This window comes from Ornithodoros turicata, chromosome 4 (assembly GCF_037126465.1).
Source record: "Ornithodoros turicata isolate Travis chromosome 4, ASM3712646v1, whole genome shotgun sequence".
Classification (NCBI taxonomy): Eukaryota; Metazoa; Arthropoda; class Arachnida; order Ixodida; family Argasidae; genus Ornithodoros; species Ornithodoros turicata.
Window position 1 is genome coordinate 27,323,250 of NC_088204.1, and position 14,564 is coordinate 27,337,813.

The following is a 14,564-nucleotide window of genomic DNA, read 5'->3' on the forward strand; positions in this document are numbered from 1 at the left end:
CTTCGAAGTGGATTTTAAAGTGGACAATTTCCAAGTGGTTTCTCAAAGGGGTATTTGTTTCATAAACAACTTGCAAGTGGTTCCACTTGCAAATGTTTTCCACCTGGGAGGCATCACTAAAGTCTACAAATATTGTGAGCTCATGGTCAGCACTATACTCTGGGCTTTGCGAGTTCCAGTAAATGTGCTCCCAACTTTGAGAGTTGTGTTCAGTAACAGATGGAAACATGGGCAGTTTCTAAAAAAGTACGGGAAATTCACAATGTAAACATGGAAATTATCAGACGCACACAAAGCAGGCTGGCATGGAAGATGTTGACTAACTCTGAAAAAAAGTATCTCTTTTCTCGCCACGTCTCGGCGGGATAACGACTTAGCTCGCGCTCTAACTCTGCTATACTCAGCATACAAAACATTACTGGGAGATATTTTGTATCGGCGATGCAATTTCAATTCCATTCTCACGGCCCGTCATAACTCCATTGAGAACCAGAAGGGATAGTCGCGTTTTTTCTTTTTCTGCGTCCTCTGGTGACGTAAAGATCAGAGCCACTTTTGACTATTGCAGTGAAAAGATATACAACAACGTTAACAACAGAGGCCATCCAAACCTGTGACCAATCTATAGAATCAAAGTAATTATACAGGCTCAGATAATTGACTGACCATGACTGACCCTGACTCGCTGCTGACGTCCATCAGTTTATCAAATTGAGACTCTGGCACAGATACGTAAAAGGAAGAGCAGCTAGCATGTTTTACAGAAAGTTGAGTGCAAATTAAAGAACCATTGGGTAGGACAGAGTCGAATGCGGAGAAAATGTCTTGCGCTTTTGTGTTTGCGTCTTGCCTATCCTTGTTCTTTCCCAAGCCCTCCATGGAGTCCAGCATTTCCCTCCCCGTTGCAATGGCCGTGTTTCTTTCTTTTTTTTTTTACTGAGCACAATATGCCATTGCAGTAGTAGAGCGGCAAGGATTACGACAACCGAGGATAGATTCGACCATTGCTATCGTCTGATATCGGAGGATATTTGGAGCAGGATACTTTCCGCCCAAGGAGGAGCGCGAGCCAAGACCGCCCCCGCGCGTTTCGCGGCCGCGCGTAGAGAGGGGTTTCCTTCTCGCGTTTGAACATGCATGAACATGCAAAATACATCTTATTCCCTTTCCACATCTTTTAATACATCCCCGAGCGGGGAGTTTTCCTACCGCACTTAACATAGCATACTTTCCTCCTGAAGACATGCAAGCAATAGACATACACATTTGTACAAGTGAAAAATATTTTATTAATGCCGATTAAAGCAAAGATGCTTAGTAATGCCAATTAAAGCCAATGGTGCTGGGGGGGGGGGGGATTGCCAATTATGTTGCCAATTGTGTTGCCAATCTGTGTGAAGGAGAAAACCCCAGCGGAAAAACCTTCACACCTGAAACAGAAGAAACATACAAGACAACAAAGATGCTACAGGACGGCAATTAAAACATGTGAATGGAACATACTCACACATTTTCTTCCTTGATTTGACAACTTCCATAAGGGTATGAATCGATGGCATTGAATTGATAACGTTTATCATCATAGGGCATGAGAGCAAGCTTGGTATTCTCCAAGGTATACATGCACTGACGTTTGCTACATATTGATCTTTGTACATGAGATACCTTTTCACTATTGAACAACACATTTTTGTACACATCATGAAGCAAATGCTTGCGAAGTATATCCTTCTTCACTCCTTTTGCTCTAGCTATTTGATCATCGCCAATCAACTTTATCGAATACATTTTAGCCTTTAGAGCAACTACCTCCTCAATTATACGACCACCAGTCTCACACTTGAATCTAAACAACTTACCCTTATTTTTGTCACTGTACAATGCATGATCTCCAGGATATGATGACAGGTCCAGATGTTCATCTGCAATTTTCTTCAGTTCACCTTCATAATCGTCAGTCATCAACTCTAGGATAAAACTATCAGTGTCCGTGTACATGGGAATGACTGTACAGGAGAGCTTGCTCTGTAGAGTACAATAGAGGAACTCATACATGACATACTTCGAGTGCTCAAGCACGTAGAATCCAATCTGCAATGGGAAGTTACATTTGATAGTTCTTTTTTTCAATTCGTACAGCACACAATTCTCAGAGAGAATTTCGAAGTGAACACAGTCATTTGAACTGCTGTACCGCTCAGCTTCCTCTAGACTAAAGGCTACTTTAATGTTCCTGAAACGAGAAGGATTAAGAAGACTTCTTCCAAAGATACTATTTATAGAGAGCTTCATCAAGCTCTTCTCAAACTCTGTTTGTGCTGCTCTACGACGCTCAATGTTCATCATGATATATGGTTCAAATATCTTGCTCTGCTTGAATTGTAGTATTTTATGGATCTTGCTCACTTTCATACCCAATCTATAGTACAACCCCAGCAAGCGATAGTGCACAACATACCCTGTTTTGTCCATACATGTGAGAAGCAACTTTTCTTGAGCGGATGTCCTGTAATTAAGCTGCTCAATTAGTTGATGTTGGTACGTTGACAGCCAACTTGAGTCCACCTTCTGCTTGAGCGGCGCCAGCGGGAAATACCGTGTCTTCTCATGCAACTCTGGAGGGTATACTAGATCGCATACATATATATAACCGATAGCTGCATCCTCTGGGTGATTAACAAAATCGATACTCGAGAACTTTTCTTCAGGCACCCCTTCGAACCCTCCAACTGGAAGGCACTTTGTGAGACAACCACCATACAAAGAATTGGCATCATAGTAGGCCAAATAGCTCGATGGTCTTTCTTCATCGTAATCAGGGCAATCCTTATTGTTAGCTCGAGCATAGCGTTTCGATTGTTGGCAAATACCTCCACGAATGGAGCCCTCAATCGTACGGTACATTTCTTCATCAGTGAAGAGCTCTATTTCCGCCGAAGTGTGCTTCAGAGCAGCTTGCCAGCTGAAACCTGGGAAACTCACAAAGCGAAGCACTTCCAACCCATACGTCTTCATGGATAGAAACCTAAAATGCTGCATTACATCCAACAATAACAGTGTGTCACATAACAAATAAAGGTTGTTGTAATCGGCGAGGGTCCTGCAAGAAAAGTGATTAAATATATCCTGTGCATAGGCATAGTCATCGTCGCTCACAGGTGTCCTAGTTAGATCATTAAAAAAAGCTTCCTTGGGTGGAAGACTTTCTTCTTTGTACACATCAAAGCTCTTAATGTAGGAATATGGAAAGACACCTTTCCGAGTCAGACGAAGAAAATCTTCGCCATATACCTGCTTCAGACACTTGAATGCTTGAACACCCTCAGAAACCATTAAACTGTCAACAAGACAGGACAGTGATTGATTCAAATATTGAGTAGTGTCACGGAAAATGAAATTACCATACTCAAAGTTCCGTATTTTTTCACTACTTGTTGCAATAAGTTTGGGTGGTGTTTTCCATTTCATGTCGTGGAAACCACGAAGCAGAGAACTGATGTCATAGGCCAAATTGTGTACCAACACTGGTATGTTACCTTTATTTGCACAACCAACGTTGCATTGGTTGCACAAAGTGGCCAAAAAGTTTGGGCCATCATACCTACTGTGGTCATGATGACAAGTTTTAGGGTGAGCTTGATCAAAGAGAACACCGCAGTTCTCGCACTGAATGGCTGCATTGTGTTTACTCTCTTGCTCAGCTGACAAAATTATAGGTGCTGGTTCGCTGTTATACATTGCTGCGATGTCGTGTAGAAGCATGAGATATTCTACACACTTGGAACCAGCATCAGGTCCCAAATATACATCTTTTGCAATGATCTGCGAGTCGTAAGTTCGTACTAGAACTGCACAAAATGAACTCATTACGTGGCGTTGTACGGCATTTTTGACTGCTGTATTAGGGTCCAGAATGGACTCAGTGTCAAGTCCTATCACATAAGGATAGGCGAACATATTGAAATATTGATTAAATTTTATTATATTTTTGCCCGGTGGTGGGAACTGTAAGATGACTTCCTTCAAGTTCCTACACACACGACGATGCCTGATAAGCGAATCATTTGTACAAAATCCACGAGTACATTTCTCGCTGAATACCCGACCGTTACGACTCATCAGAGCATTGAAATTTCTGATACCAAAAAAGTGATCATTCACTTCCAACAACTTAACACTATCACAGAATTCCGTTTTTGGTATGCGAGAGGCATGTAATGTCCCATCTTCATACTTGTAAATAAACACACCAACTTGATTACGATTTTCCCAGAGATCTATATCAGAATATGAGACTGGACCCTCAGGCCACCACCTCACACGAGCAATAGGATCTGACTCACAATTTTCCAAGTATTTTGTATATGTTTGCCAATTATTTTTACGCCTCTTCTGAGGATGCAACAAAGCCAATGTGTTATATTTAAAGCACTCGTGAGGGGCGTTGGGTGGAGAGTCCACATTGGTAATTGTCTTCCATCTTTTTTTCAACTCATCGGGTATAGCTGTTTTACGCCCAATGCGCTTCTTCTTTAATTTGGTGATAGTTACCTCAAGTTCCAAAACATCCCTGGAAACAAACCCACTACCAACTCGTTGATAGTTTTCCACGTTTTGCGAGAGTTCAGAAAAGCTCTCATTTAGTGCAACCATTATATCTGAAAGTATGTATCTCTTCTATCTATCTTCTATCTCTCTATCTCTAAGTAGTGAAAGTATGTATCTCTTGTGATGTTGTTGGTATGTATGCGATGTTAGTTGTGATATTGTCACCTACTTCTTTCACCATATGCAAAATTAGTCGCATATAAAATCGGAAAGGTATACACTGATCCTGCAACATTCGCACTATATCATGCTGATACAAAAGAACATAATCGATCGGATCTTCCACACTGTCATCATGTGGAGAAGCAAACAGCAGAAAACATATCTATTATGACCACCAAATGCACTCTGAGTTAGAAAGAATGATAGGTATGGAACTTCAACGCCGGGGTGGGCACCTCTAATATGTTCTGAGAGCTCTTGTACCTGATCGACATTTGGCTCTGGTGGTAATGGGTTGTTTAATTCGGCAAAATTGTCATTTTGAATGGCACCTATTGGAGTATCCGAATCAAACAGACCATCATTCAGTAACATATTAAAATCCAATTCCCACTCCGGATGATTCGCTTCCACACCACCTGCATCAATTTGCAAAGCTTGCACCCTCTCCTCAATACGTTGTATTAATTGTTCAATACCATCATACCCACAAATTCCACAGCGAGGCACTAAATAAAAAAAGAAAATGGAAAGGTCTCAGTTATAATATCTGAAGATAAATCAAGAAAAATACTCACTCTCAGCAGGTCTAGTAAGAAACTTGGGGAGGAGGCAGCACAACAAACAAGCTTTGGTCTTGAACTTGAGCAGGAGGCAGCACACCAAACAAAATTTGGCCTGGAACTTGAGCAGGAGGGCAGCACACACCAAACAATATTTGGCAGGCAAAATGAAACAAGCACTGCAACCAGGGCAACAGAACTTGTTGGAGAAACACTGCACGCCATGCTCGAATTTATAGGGTGAAAATGTTGATGTGGGGGCGGGCTAGAGAAATCCACATGTAGCAAAAGTCTTTGTAGTAAACAACCAATTGCAAACTAAGGAAAAATGTAACCAATAGGGATAGTATGCACATCCTCTCCATCGGATTCCTTTTCAACATCCCCCTCACAGTCGACGATGGAAGCGCAGAAGTGCTACGCGGTCTCCGAGGACGATTGTATGTATAGAAAGTTTTCCCGTTTTTCCCTCTCTAAAAAATGTGATTCTTTGTTAAGATTCTGATTGTCTCCTGACGGGGGATCTTCCTCTTGTGAAGACATTGAAGCCACCACCCAGAACTTTCTTTATACAATATGATGAGCATCTGCGACGCTGTCGTTGTGGTGGATTGTGGTCATCGAATCCATCTCATTGGCTAGACAATAACATCCGACCTTATCTCGGTTGCCAAGCTCGGATCAACCATGAAGCCCAGTGAACGATTTGCTTTGACGGTACAATGGCTGATGTACAAGGATTTGATGAAATTAAACTCCTATCTGAACTGCAACGGGCCAGAGGCTGATTTTCGTCTCATTATGCAAATTCTCCCGTTTCCGATGCGGACGAAACGAGGAAAGATTAGTCGGAGGCTCCAACGCTTCGTCGCCATCAAGTGTGACTTGTTGCGACGGTATCGTCAGGGTGACAATATCCCTCCAACCATACTTAATGCTGGACTCAAGCGACCAATAATTCGAAACTTTTACATCCAACACTCGGAATACATCGTGCGTCGCAAGAAAGATGGTTGTCGCAAGGTGTCGAGTCTGGAGGACTATCTGAAAGAGGTCTGTACATTGAAGAAATAAAATGAGACATTTTTCTTTAAATGAGGTATTCCTCTTCAATCATTTTTATTATCTTGAGGTCATTGTGTACAAGGTTATTGTCAAATAAGGAAACAATGCTCTTGAGTTGGTAATTCTTACAAAGGCGGGAAGCAAAGAAACAAACAAAAAGTCCACAGTGTGAGCTGTAAATGCTTTGAATGCATTTCTCGCAATACTGATCAACAGGTAGATCTAGCAGCTCTTCTTCAATCGGTGGTAGACCAAAGCTGTCCACATAGATGTACTTGTCATTCCTGTCTCTCATGTACAATAGCCAGTGTTCTCCGGGACCGTCGTGTGGGTGTGTATTGATAACTATAAACCCTTCTGTCGTTAAACTTGGTACCATATCAATTGCGAAGGTCCCGCGATACATATTCAAAGTTTCATGGTTCAGAGAAAACAATAATTCCAGATCAAACACATTCATGCTTAGTCCACTCGAACAACAAGATCACCGTCGACTGATAAAATCTTGGGCGCTTCACTAATAAGTATAACCGACACTGCGCAAGGTAATGGCTTAGCAAACTTCATTTCAATCCTGCAATTGCCCTTCCGCAATGGATTAAAGTAGGAACCAAAACTTTCGTCAGCACTCAAGTTCCAATTCATGATAAAGGAATTTTTTAAATATTTTTCATAACTCAACTCGACATGTTTTTCATTCAGTTGATACAAGAATTTGTAGTAGCTTGCTCTACCCAGATCATTTTCCCAGTCATAGGATAGTTGCTTCCTGTGTCCATCAACTGATAGTGTTACAGAACTAACATTAAAATGTTCGAAACAAAAGGGGCTCGACTTGTAATCACCCTGATAAGCCTCGGTGCGAACTAGACATACAGTAAGTTGATCAGGAATTCTATCAGGGAATAAGTTTTCAAAGATTGCATCATGAAGGCCCGGCGAAAGCGAGCGGACTTTGCTTTCTAGTCCACGCATGATGTAACATGCCGGGGATGATCTAAGGGCTTTCTGGTGTGCAATAAAACTTGAGTTGCTAACTTTGACTTTGCGTGCTACAAGTGCCGTGCTGTGGATTTTCAATTGATGCTTATGAGTTTCATTGGTGCCAGTTAGCAATCTAAAGCTATCCGTATTATGTAGAGCAGTCACTCGAACCCCCACACCGGGTAACAAAAGCCTCCCTTGGTTTGTGAGGTCGGTGTTAACTTTCATGACAATTTCAAATAGTTTCCCCCCACTTGTCCTAGCTATGCGCAACTTTGCATCCCGAGCGACTGGATCATTTGCTGCATGCTCTCCTGTGTCATATGTATACATTGCACAATCATCTAAAGTCTTCTGCAGATGAGTATTCGTATGAAGTAGGGTATCAATCATACATCGATAGGAGTTCAAACAGTTGCTGCTTGCAAGACGTTGATTCAAGTGAATGGTTACATATTTAAATAAAGCGGCACCCAAGTTGTTGACTGGGAATACAATGTCCTCAGTGATACCGTCTGCTCTTCGGGTAATTGGTTCACTCCCGTCCGACCTCAATATCTGCATAGTTATATTAAAATACAGAGATGATAAATCGAGATACAAGTCTGAGAGATTTGTTATGTTCCATTCGATCGTCGATTCTCCTCCGCTGATTGTAGAAACAGGATAATAAACTTGCGCCTCGCATGATTCTATTGAAACTTGGGTCGGAGGTATGTTGAATAACTCACACTCCCCCTTCAAAGCCAGCTTGGACTGTGCGTGTACAACGTTGACCTGCGACATCTTTGCAAATGAAAAGGTACAATGCTTTCCTCATAGCTTTATTTGTTAGCATCTTACCCGAGCAAAAAGACTCTTCCAATCCCCCTTTACCTTTTGACATCGCCCTCTCAACCCAACCCTACCTGGGCCATCTGTATTTCGGAATGCGATGGCCGATTCGAAGCATTGTCCACTACACTTTCTACAAGTGAAAGGCGACCCATTGCTCGACTTCTAACCAGCTTGGATGCTGATGCACACTTTTAACCCCCCGCTGACCCGCTGTTTTCAGAATGCGATCCCATTCACAATTGCAATCATTGTCCTCCAGTCCCCTTACCATTTGACATTGTCCGCTGGCGAGCATGGTCCGTTTTTGCTAACCACCAGCCGTTCCACTCCTTTAACCCCACGCTGACCCACTGTTTTCAGAATGCGATCCCGTTCACGATTCGAAGCATTGTCCACATCGTGAAAGGCGACCATGGTCCGTTTTGCTAACCGCCAGTCGATCCACTCCTCTAACCCCCCGCCGACCACTTTTTTTGAATGCGATCCCGTTCACGATTGGAATCATTGTCCTCCAATCCCCCTTTACCGTTTCACATCGCCCTCACAAGCCAGCCCTACCTGGGCCACCTGGTTTTTCGGAATGCGATGACCGCTTCGAAGCATTGTCCGCCACACTTTCTACAGGTGAAAGGGGGCGACCCATTGTCCCGACTTCTAACCTCTCTTGGGCGCCATTTTCGGAGTGCGACCCTTTTCCATAGAAAAACCTTTTTCTTTATAAAGAAGAAACATCAATGTGTGAAAAAAAAGTGTCTTCTTTATTTCATGGTTACAGAGGATTAATCGAAAATGTCTCTTCTCTTCCTCTTTTTCCTTCGATGTCCGCTGCCTGCAATGTCCTTCAAAATCTGTGTGCCTAATTCATTTGAGCTTGCTCTCAGTGCTTGCTTGATGTTTTGCCCTTCAGATAACTTTTTCGCCAAATTTTTCACTGCGCTCATCGCAGTACGGGCTATGTAAGGCTTTGCACGATGCAATAGTGGCAATGCTAGCTTACGCAAAGAACTAAAGAAGCCATTCCCAGTTTGAAAGAGAGGCCCTTTGTATGGCACTAAATCACCAAGTCCCGATCCATAATGGATCTCTGGCACTTCTTTAAGATACATTTTTGAAGTGTAGAACTAGAGCTGTACGACCTGGTCCTCTAAAATGAAGTGGACGACCTGTCTCATCATACAACTTAATCGAAATTGACGTGATTTCGTTCTGTAACAGCTTCAAATATTGCACATTATGGAAGCTGTAATGAATCTGGGGATCATCTTTATGTAAATATGGGACGAGTTTCAAAATGGGAAACTTTTTTGCACCTATATGAGATGATTCGATAATGTCACAATAAATCATGAAATTATGAAACAAGGGTTTAAGATTGAGTGGTGTGGTTCCGGTGGTGGTGTTTGCAATAGACTGAATTGGTGCGAAACCCAACATATTACTCAAATATTCAGAAAGATCTATAGTTACTCCATCAACTGGAGTGAAAGTAAACAGCTGTGTATCTTCATTGTACGTTAGTATAGCATTGCTGCCTATCACACCTCTGATAGCTTGTAGAAGCGAACGTGGTGTCTCGTAATAATTTGGTGGAATTTGGACTTCTTCCCTTGCAAGTATTACTTTTTCTAGAACAACACCAAAACTGAATGTAAGGGGATCTCCAATGTATTGTGTTGTATTTTCTAACAGTTTACTGGAGTTTAATTTGAGGAGTCTCTTGAGTTGTTCAGGGATAAGAAAGAGACGTGGGACCAATAATGTATAGGTATTGTTTTGAAATAGCATCTTTCCATCGATTTCATATCTTTTAAAGAAGCGATTTAGTGTGACAGTGATAGGGCGACCTGGTATGAATATGATTGGGGCATATTGTGTAATGATAGTCACCTCTTCCTTTAAAAGCATCTTTGAGATAGCTTCCTCTCCCATGTACATGTTCTGACGTGGAACTTTAGCACCTGCAACTTTCAAACCCTGTATAGTGGACACACCCATGGCTTGTTGCAGTTCTTCATCCAAGAACTTAATAGAACGAATTATTTGAGGTAGTTGGAATGTGTACCTTCCATCAACATAACCAAATGCGATGTTGAATTCTTTTAAAAAATCTTGCAGCGCGTGTTCCAAAGTCGATATCACAACAACTTCCTTACGCAGCTCAATAATGCTTCTGGAAGTAATATGTATAGTAGCATCGTTAGTCCGTGGAACGTTGTAGAATACATTAGAGATGGAAAGTTCATGCAGGCCAACTTCATATTCTTCATTCACTTGTAGTGGTGCACTCAGAGTGATTGTAAAGTTATTGAGACTGTTGTTCGGGTGCATATCCATGCAGTCATTGGATAGGAGATACATGTAAAAATCAGAACTTCGCGACATCTTGGGCTGGAACCCAGGAATTAAATGAGTCATCATAACCTAGCCATTTCACTTTATAATGTGTGACACCGTTTATTTTCTTTCGACTTACTATGCGTTCAATTGGGTATGGGTCGTCTTGCGATTTCACTACACGTTGCAATTCATTGGCATAGTAAGTTGCATCGTCTTCGACCCCATCTGGTCCAGCTATGTAAAACACTGGTGGATCCGAGTTCGTGTTCGAGTGATCGTGTAGACAACTAAGGACCAGTGCCCAATGTACCCCTTGTCAAAAATTGATCTACTTGTGAGTACGCGCACCTGATCACCGATATTCAATGTAATCTTGTTTGGTTTGTTGTCATTTTTACTGTGAAGTCTATTGAATAGTTCAATCTCGTTATTTTTATCGACGTCGTTCGGGGCCATCTTGATAGTCGAGTGATATGATGAATTGTAGTCGGCGATGATCTTTGGGAGAACAGCAATGTACTTGTGATGACCTTTACTGGCGAAATAACGATAAAGTCTAGCTTTAATAGTTTTGATAGCGCGCTCAACGACCGCAGCCTTCAAAGGTGAAAAAGAGCTATACATATGTATTGAGTGACGTTTACACCATGCTTTCACATGTTTGTTATAGAACTCTCTCCCTCTATCTACCTGCAGGAGATGTGGACAGACTTTATGGCTCCTATACAACTTGATCAATCCGTTCTTCACATCTTCACCACGCTTGGTCTTAATGGGTGTAGCCATGAGTCGTCTTGATAAGCAGTCTATCACAATGAGTATGAAGGAAAATCCTTTATTTTGTTTCTTGTACTGCAGGAATGAAATCAGGTCTGCTTGATGAAGATCGTCGATGTGCAGTGAGATGGTCTTTCTTCTCTTAAATCTACGTCTTCCTTCTTTGTAAAGTGTGTAGACGTCATCTCGCTGTAGTTCTTCAATTGCCTGTTTCTTAGAGATGTTTCGACCTCTGCAGTATCGAGCAACCCCCCCCCCCCCAAACCAGCGTTTGGATCCCTATAATTCATTCTTCTTCTGTGATATATTCATCTGATGATGATGATGAAAGCAACTCTGTTCTTTGAGGTGATTTATACGTTTCCCAGAGTATACGTTTCCTTGCTTTCCTCTTCTGACGTATTTTGTGTGGCTGCAAGAACTTTGCCACTTTTCGGTACCAAGCAGGCTTCCCTTTCTTGTGTCCGGACAGATGCAACACCAATTCTTTTATATTAGAACCAGCGATTGTTTGGTTGTTATGAATGATTTCTTCCTTATTATTCCAAGTCAAGCTCCTAGGTAGCACTGAGACTACGCGTCTTACTTTTTTAATGTTGACATTAGTAGGAAGCGAATTGTAATCAAATGAGCGTCCCATTGGAAGTGATTCATCATTTTTTTCTTCCTGTGCTGTGGGTGCTGGCTCTGTTTCATTAGTTGGTTTCTGATGATTTTTTATAATGTAGTACATAGCAGTTAACATTCGTTTTACCTTAATATCATCGCTTTCGTTAGATTCCAGAATTGATTCGATAGGAGTCAATACCTTAACCTTTGTAGCCATTTTTTAGACACCTACCGTCTTTGCTAGAGCACGACTTGCGACACCACCGAGCACACTGGTTAATCCCGTGAGTAATAAGGGGATTAGTGGCACTAATCCACCCCTCTGACGATAGAGGAAGGATCTTAGTCTTTTTGGTGATTTGTGCAGCGTTTTATATGCAATGTATCGAATGGTGTGTTTATACTTTTCCAGCTCTTTGAACAATCTGGGCGGTAGCTTAATATTACCATTCAATATATTCTTACAGACTTCAGAAAGAGCTTCTATGCTATGAGGTGGCGCCTCCTTTAAAATCTCATCGCGCTCTTTAGGTGTACATGTTGCAAGGACTTTTAGAAAAGTTAAATGATGACGCAGAGTTTTCATTTTGGCAAGAAAACAAACTGTCGAACGTTTCCAGTAATGCCTGTTCGCAGACGAAATTGAGACTGCGTCAGAGGGTGTAGGTCAATCACTAGATAACCAAATGGTTTCTCTGTTGCCTGCTCAAATGCACTGATAAAGTATGGTAATTGAGCTTTGCCGAAGATCTGGCGTCCTAAAAATTCCAGCTGTGTGCGTGACCTTAAATTATTAAATAATATTATATATGTGCTATTGTGAGATAATGTTCTATAGTTGACGTCGTTGAAGGAGAGAGCAAAACTGAAACAGGGAGCGCCCGCGAGGAGATGACCGTTCGATACCGGCGGCGCAGAGGGTGCTAGGGGCGTGTGCGTGTGGATGCGTAGCGGCAGTGGAGAGGCACGCCAATCACTTGCGCGCTGGCTCTTATGGAGTGAGGACGTGCGGTCGGTCGCTCTGCCGTCCCCGCACCGGGTCAGTTGGTAGCCGGCTGTCTTCGGGATCGGACGCTCCGTTGCCGCAGGGCGAAAGGTGAGCGATTTGCCGTGGCGTTTCCCCCCCAATCTTTGTGCGTTTTTTACCGCGCTCGTGTTAAGCCTTTTCTTGCATGTTTGCCGTACTGGATAGGCCTTATTCCCTGCGTTTTGTATGCGCATGTTTAGACTTGTTTAGTGGTCACCCGTAGCGTCCTAAGGCTTTTGTTTGTGTTGTCGCATGTTTAGCGTTCTGCACCTAGCGTTTTGTGGTTGTCGTCTTGTGTTAGCGGCGTAGCATTGTGCGGTGACGCTGGGATTAGGCCTAGTCGATAGCCTGAAGCCTTTTCCCTGATGTGTAGTGCTTTCTCCGTGCTGTCGCATGTTTAGCAGTAGCGGTTAGGCCTTTTTCCCCGCGCTCTGGCATGCTTAGACTTGTTGAGCAGTGATGCAATATGGCTGACGCATAAATGCGCACCATCTATGTGCGGAGATGGAGACTACGTTTACGCGCCATGTTTGAGTCTACCTGCCTGTGGTTTCGGTTTTCGCCACTTTGCCTATCGCCAACAACGCGGCATCCCGGGAGGTTGACCGGCAACTCCCCATTACTTCTCGTGACACTGGCACCGTAAAGGGCAATATTGGCCCGAATACCGAGAAGGTAAATGCTCAGTTCGTTATTATTGCCTCTAAAATAATTTAAAAAGGCACGTGTCAGAACATGCTTAGATTGAGGTTGTTTGGCATGTCACGGGACGGCAGCTTCTTTCAGAAGTAGGTCTATACTAAACGCGAGCTAGAGAGGACTTCATTTATGTGCAGGAGTGTTGAATTTTCAGTGAAAGCGTGCTGCCAGACCAGCATTTAGAAGATGATTCGGAAAATGAGCTTTCTGCACTGTCTCTTTTAGTGGTACATGTCCGTTTGGGACATTGTTGCTATAATTGCTTTAAAAAGGAGCTGTGTACCAAGCAGATAACAAAGTATGACACATCAGATTTATGAGCAAAGGCAGTGTGCTCCTTCTGGTGTGCTGGCTGTTGCCCTTGCATCACAAAGAAAATGTCATGGCATCTTCACTCCATGCTGCACAAACGCGCATATCGGGACCCGCTATGTAACTGCGTAACACACAACATCAGAACACTCTGCTCTAAACTTCGGGCAAGTATTTGAGTATTGAAATGTACAAAAGCGACAGAGTCCTAACAGCGCACAATTCGACGTGAGATTTAGCCACGGAGTTGCAGCTATGCCGAGCGTGCTTATGGGATGCTGTTTGCTCGATGTAGAAAACGATAATGAAGTTGTCCGAAAGAAACGTTATTATAACGTTAGCTTCGTGAGCTCTGTTGTGTATTCTTCTTGCTTGCCTGCCATCCTAAAAAGCTTGAATCGCAAGTTTCCCGACTCTCCAGCTGGTCCCATTCCAGGAAATCACAGATAGCATGATCGCCCGAATACTCAAACATGGCGCCGTCGACAGCTGCCACCACGAGATGGCAGCTCTTATGAATAAGGCGTATTTTACCTACTGCTAGTATTTTGTTGTTCTGTCTTTCTCGCATAGAGCTATGATGG

At 42.7% G+C, this 14,564-nt stretch overlaps 1 long non-coding RNA gene across 1 annotated transcript; it reads left to right on the plus strand.

Annotated features, from left to right (window-relative positions):
• The first annotated feature begins 5,688 nt into the window (after positions 1-5,688).
• LOC135392865 (uncharacterized) lies at positions 5,689-6,106 on the plus strand. Its single transcript, XR_010422268.1, has 2 exons — positions 5,689-5,773; positions 5,832-6,106. It is a non-coding gene; the product is annotated as an uncharacterized LOC135392865 (long non-coding RNA).
• Positions 6,107-14,564: the final 8,458 nt, after the last annotated feature.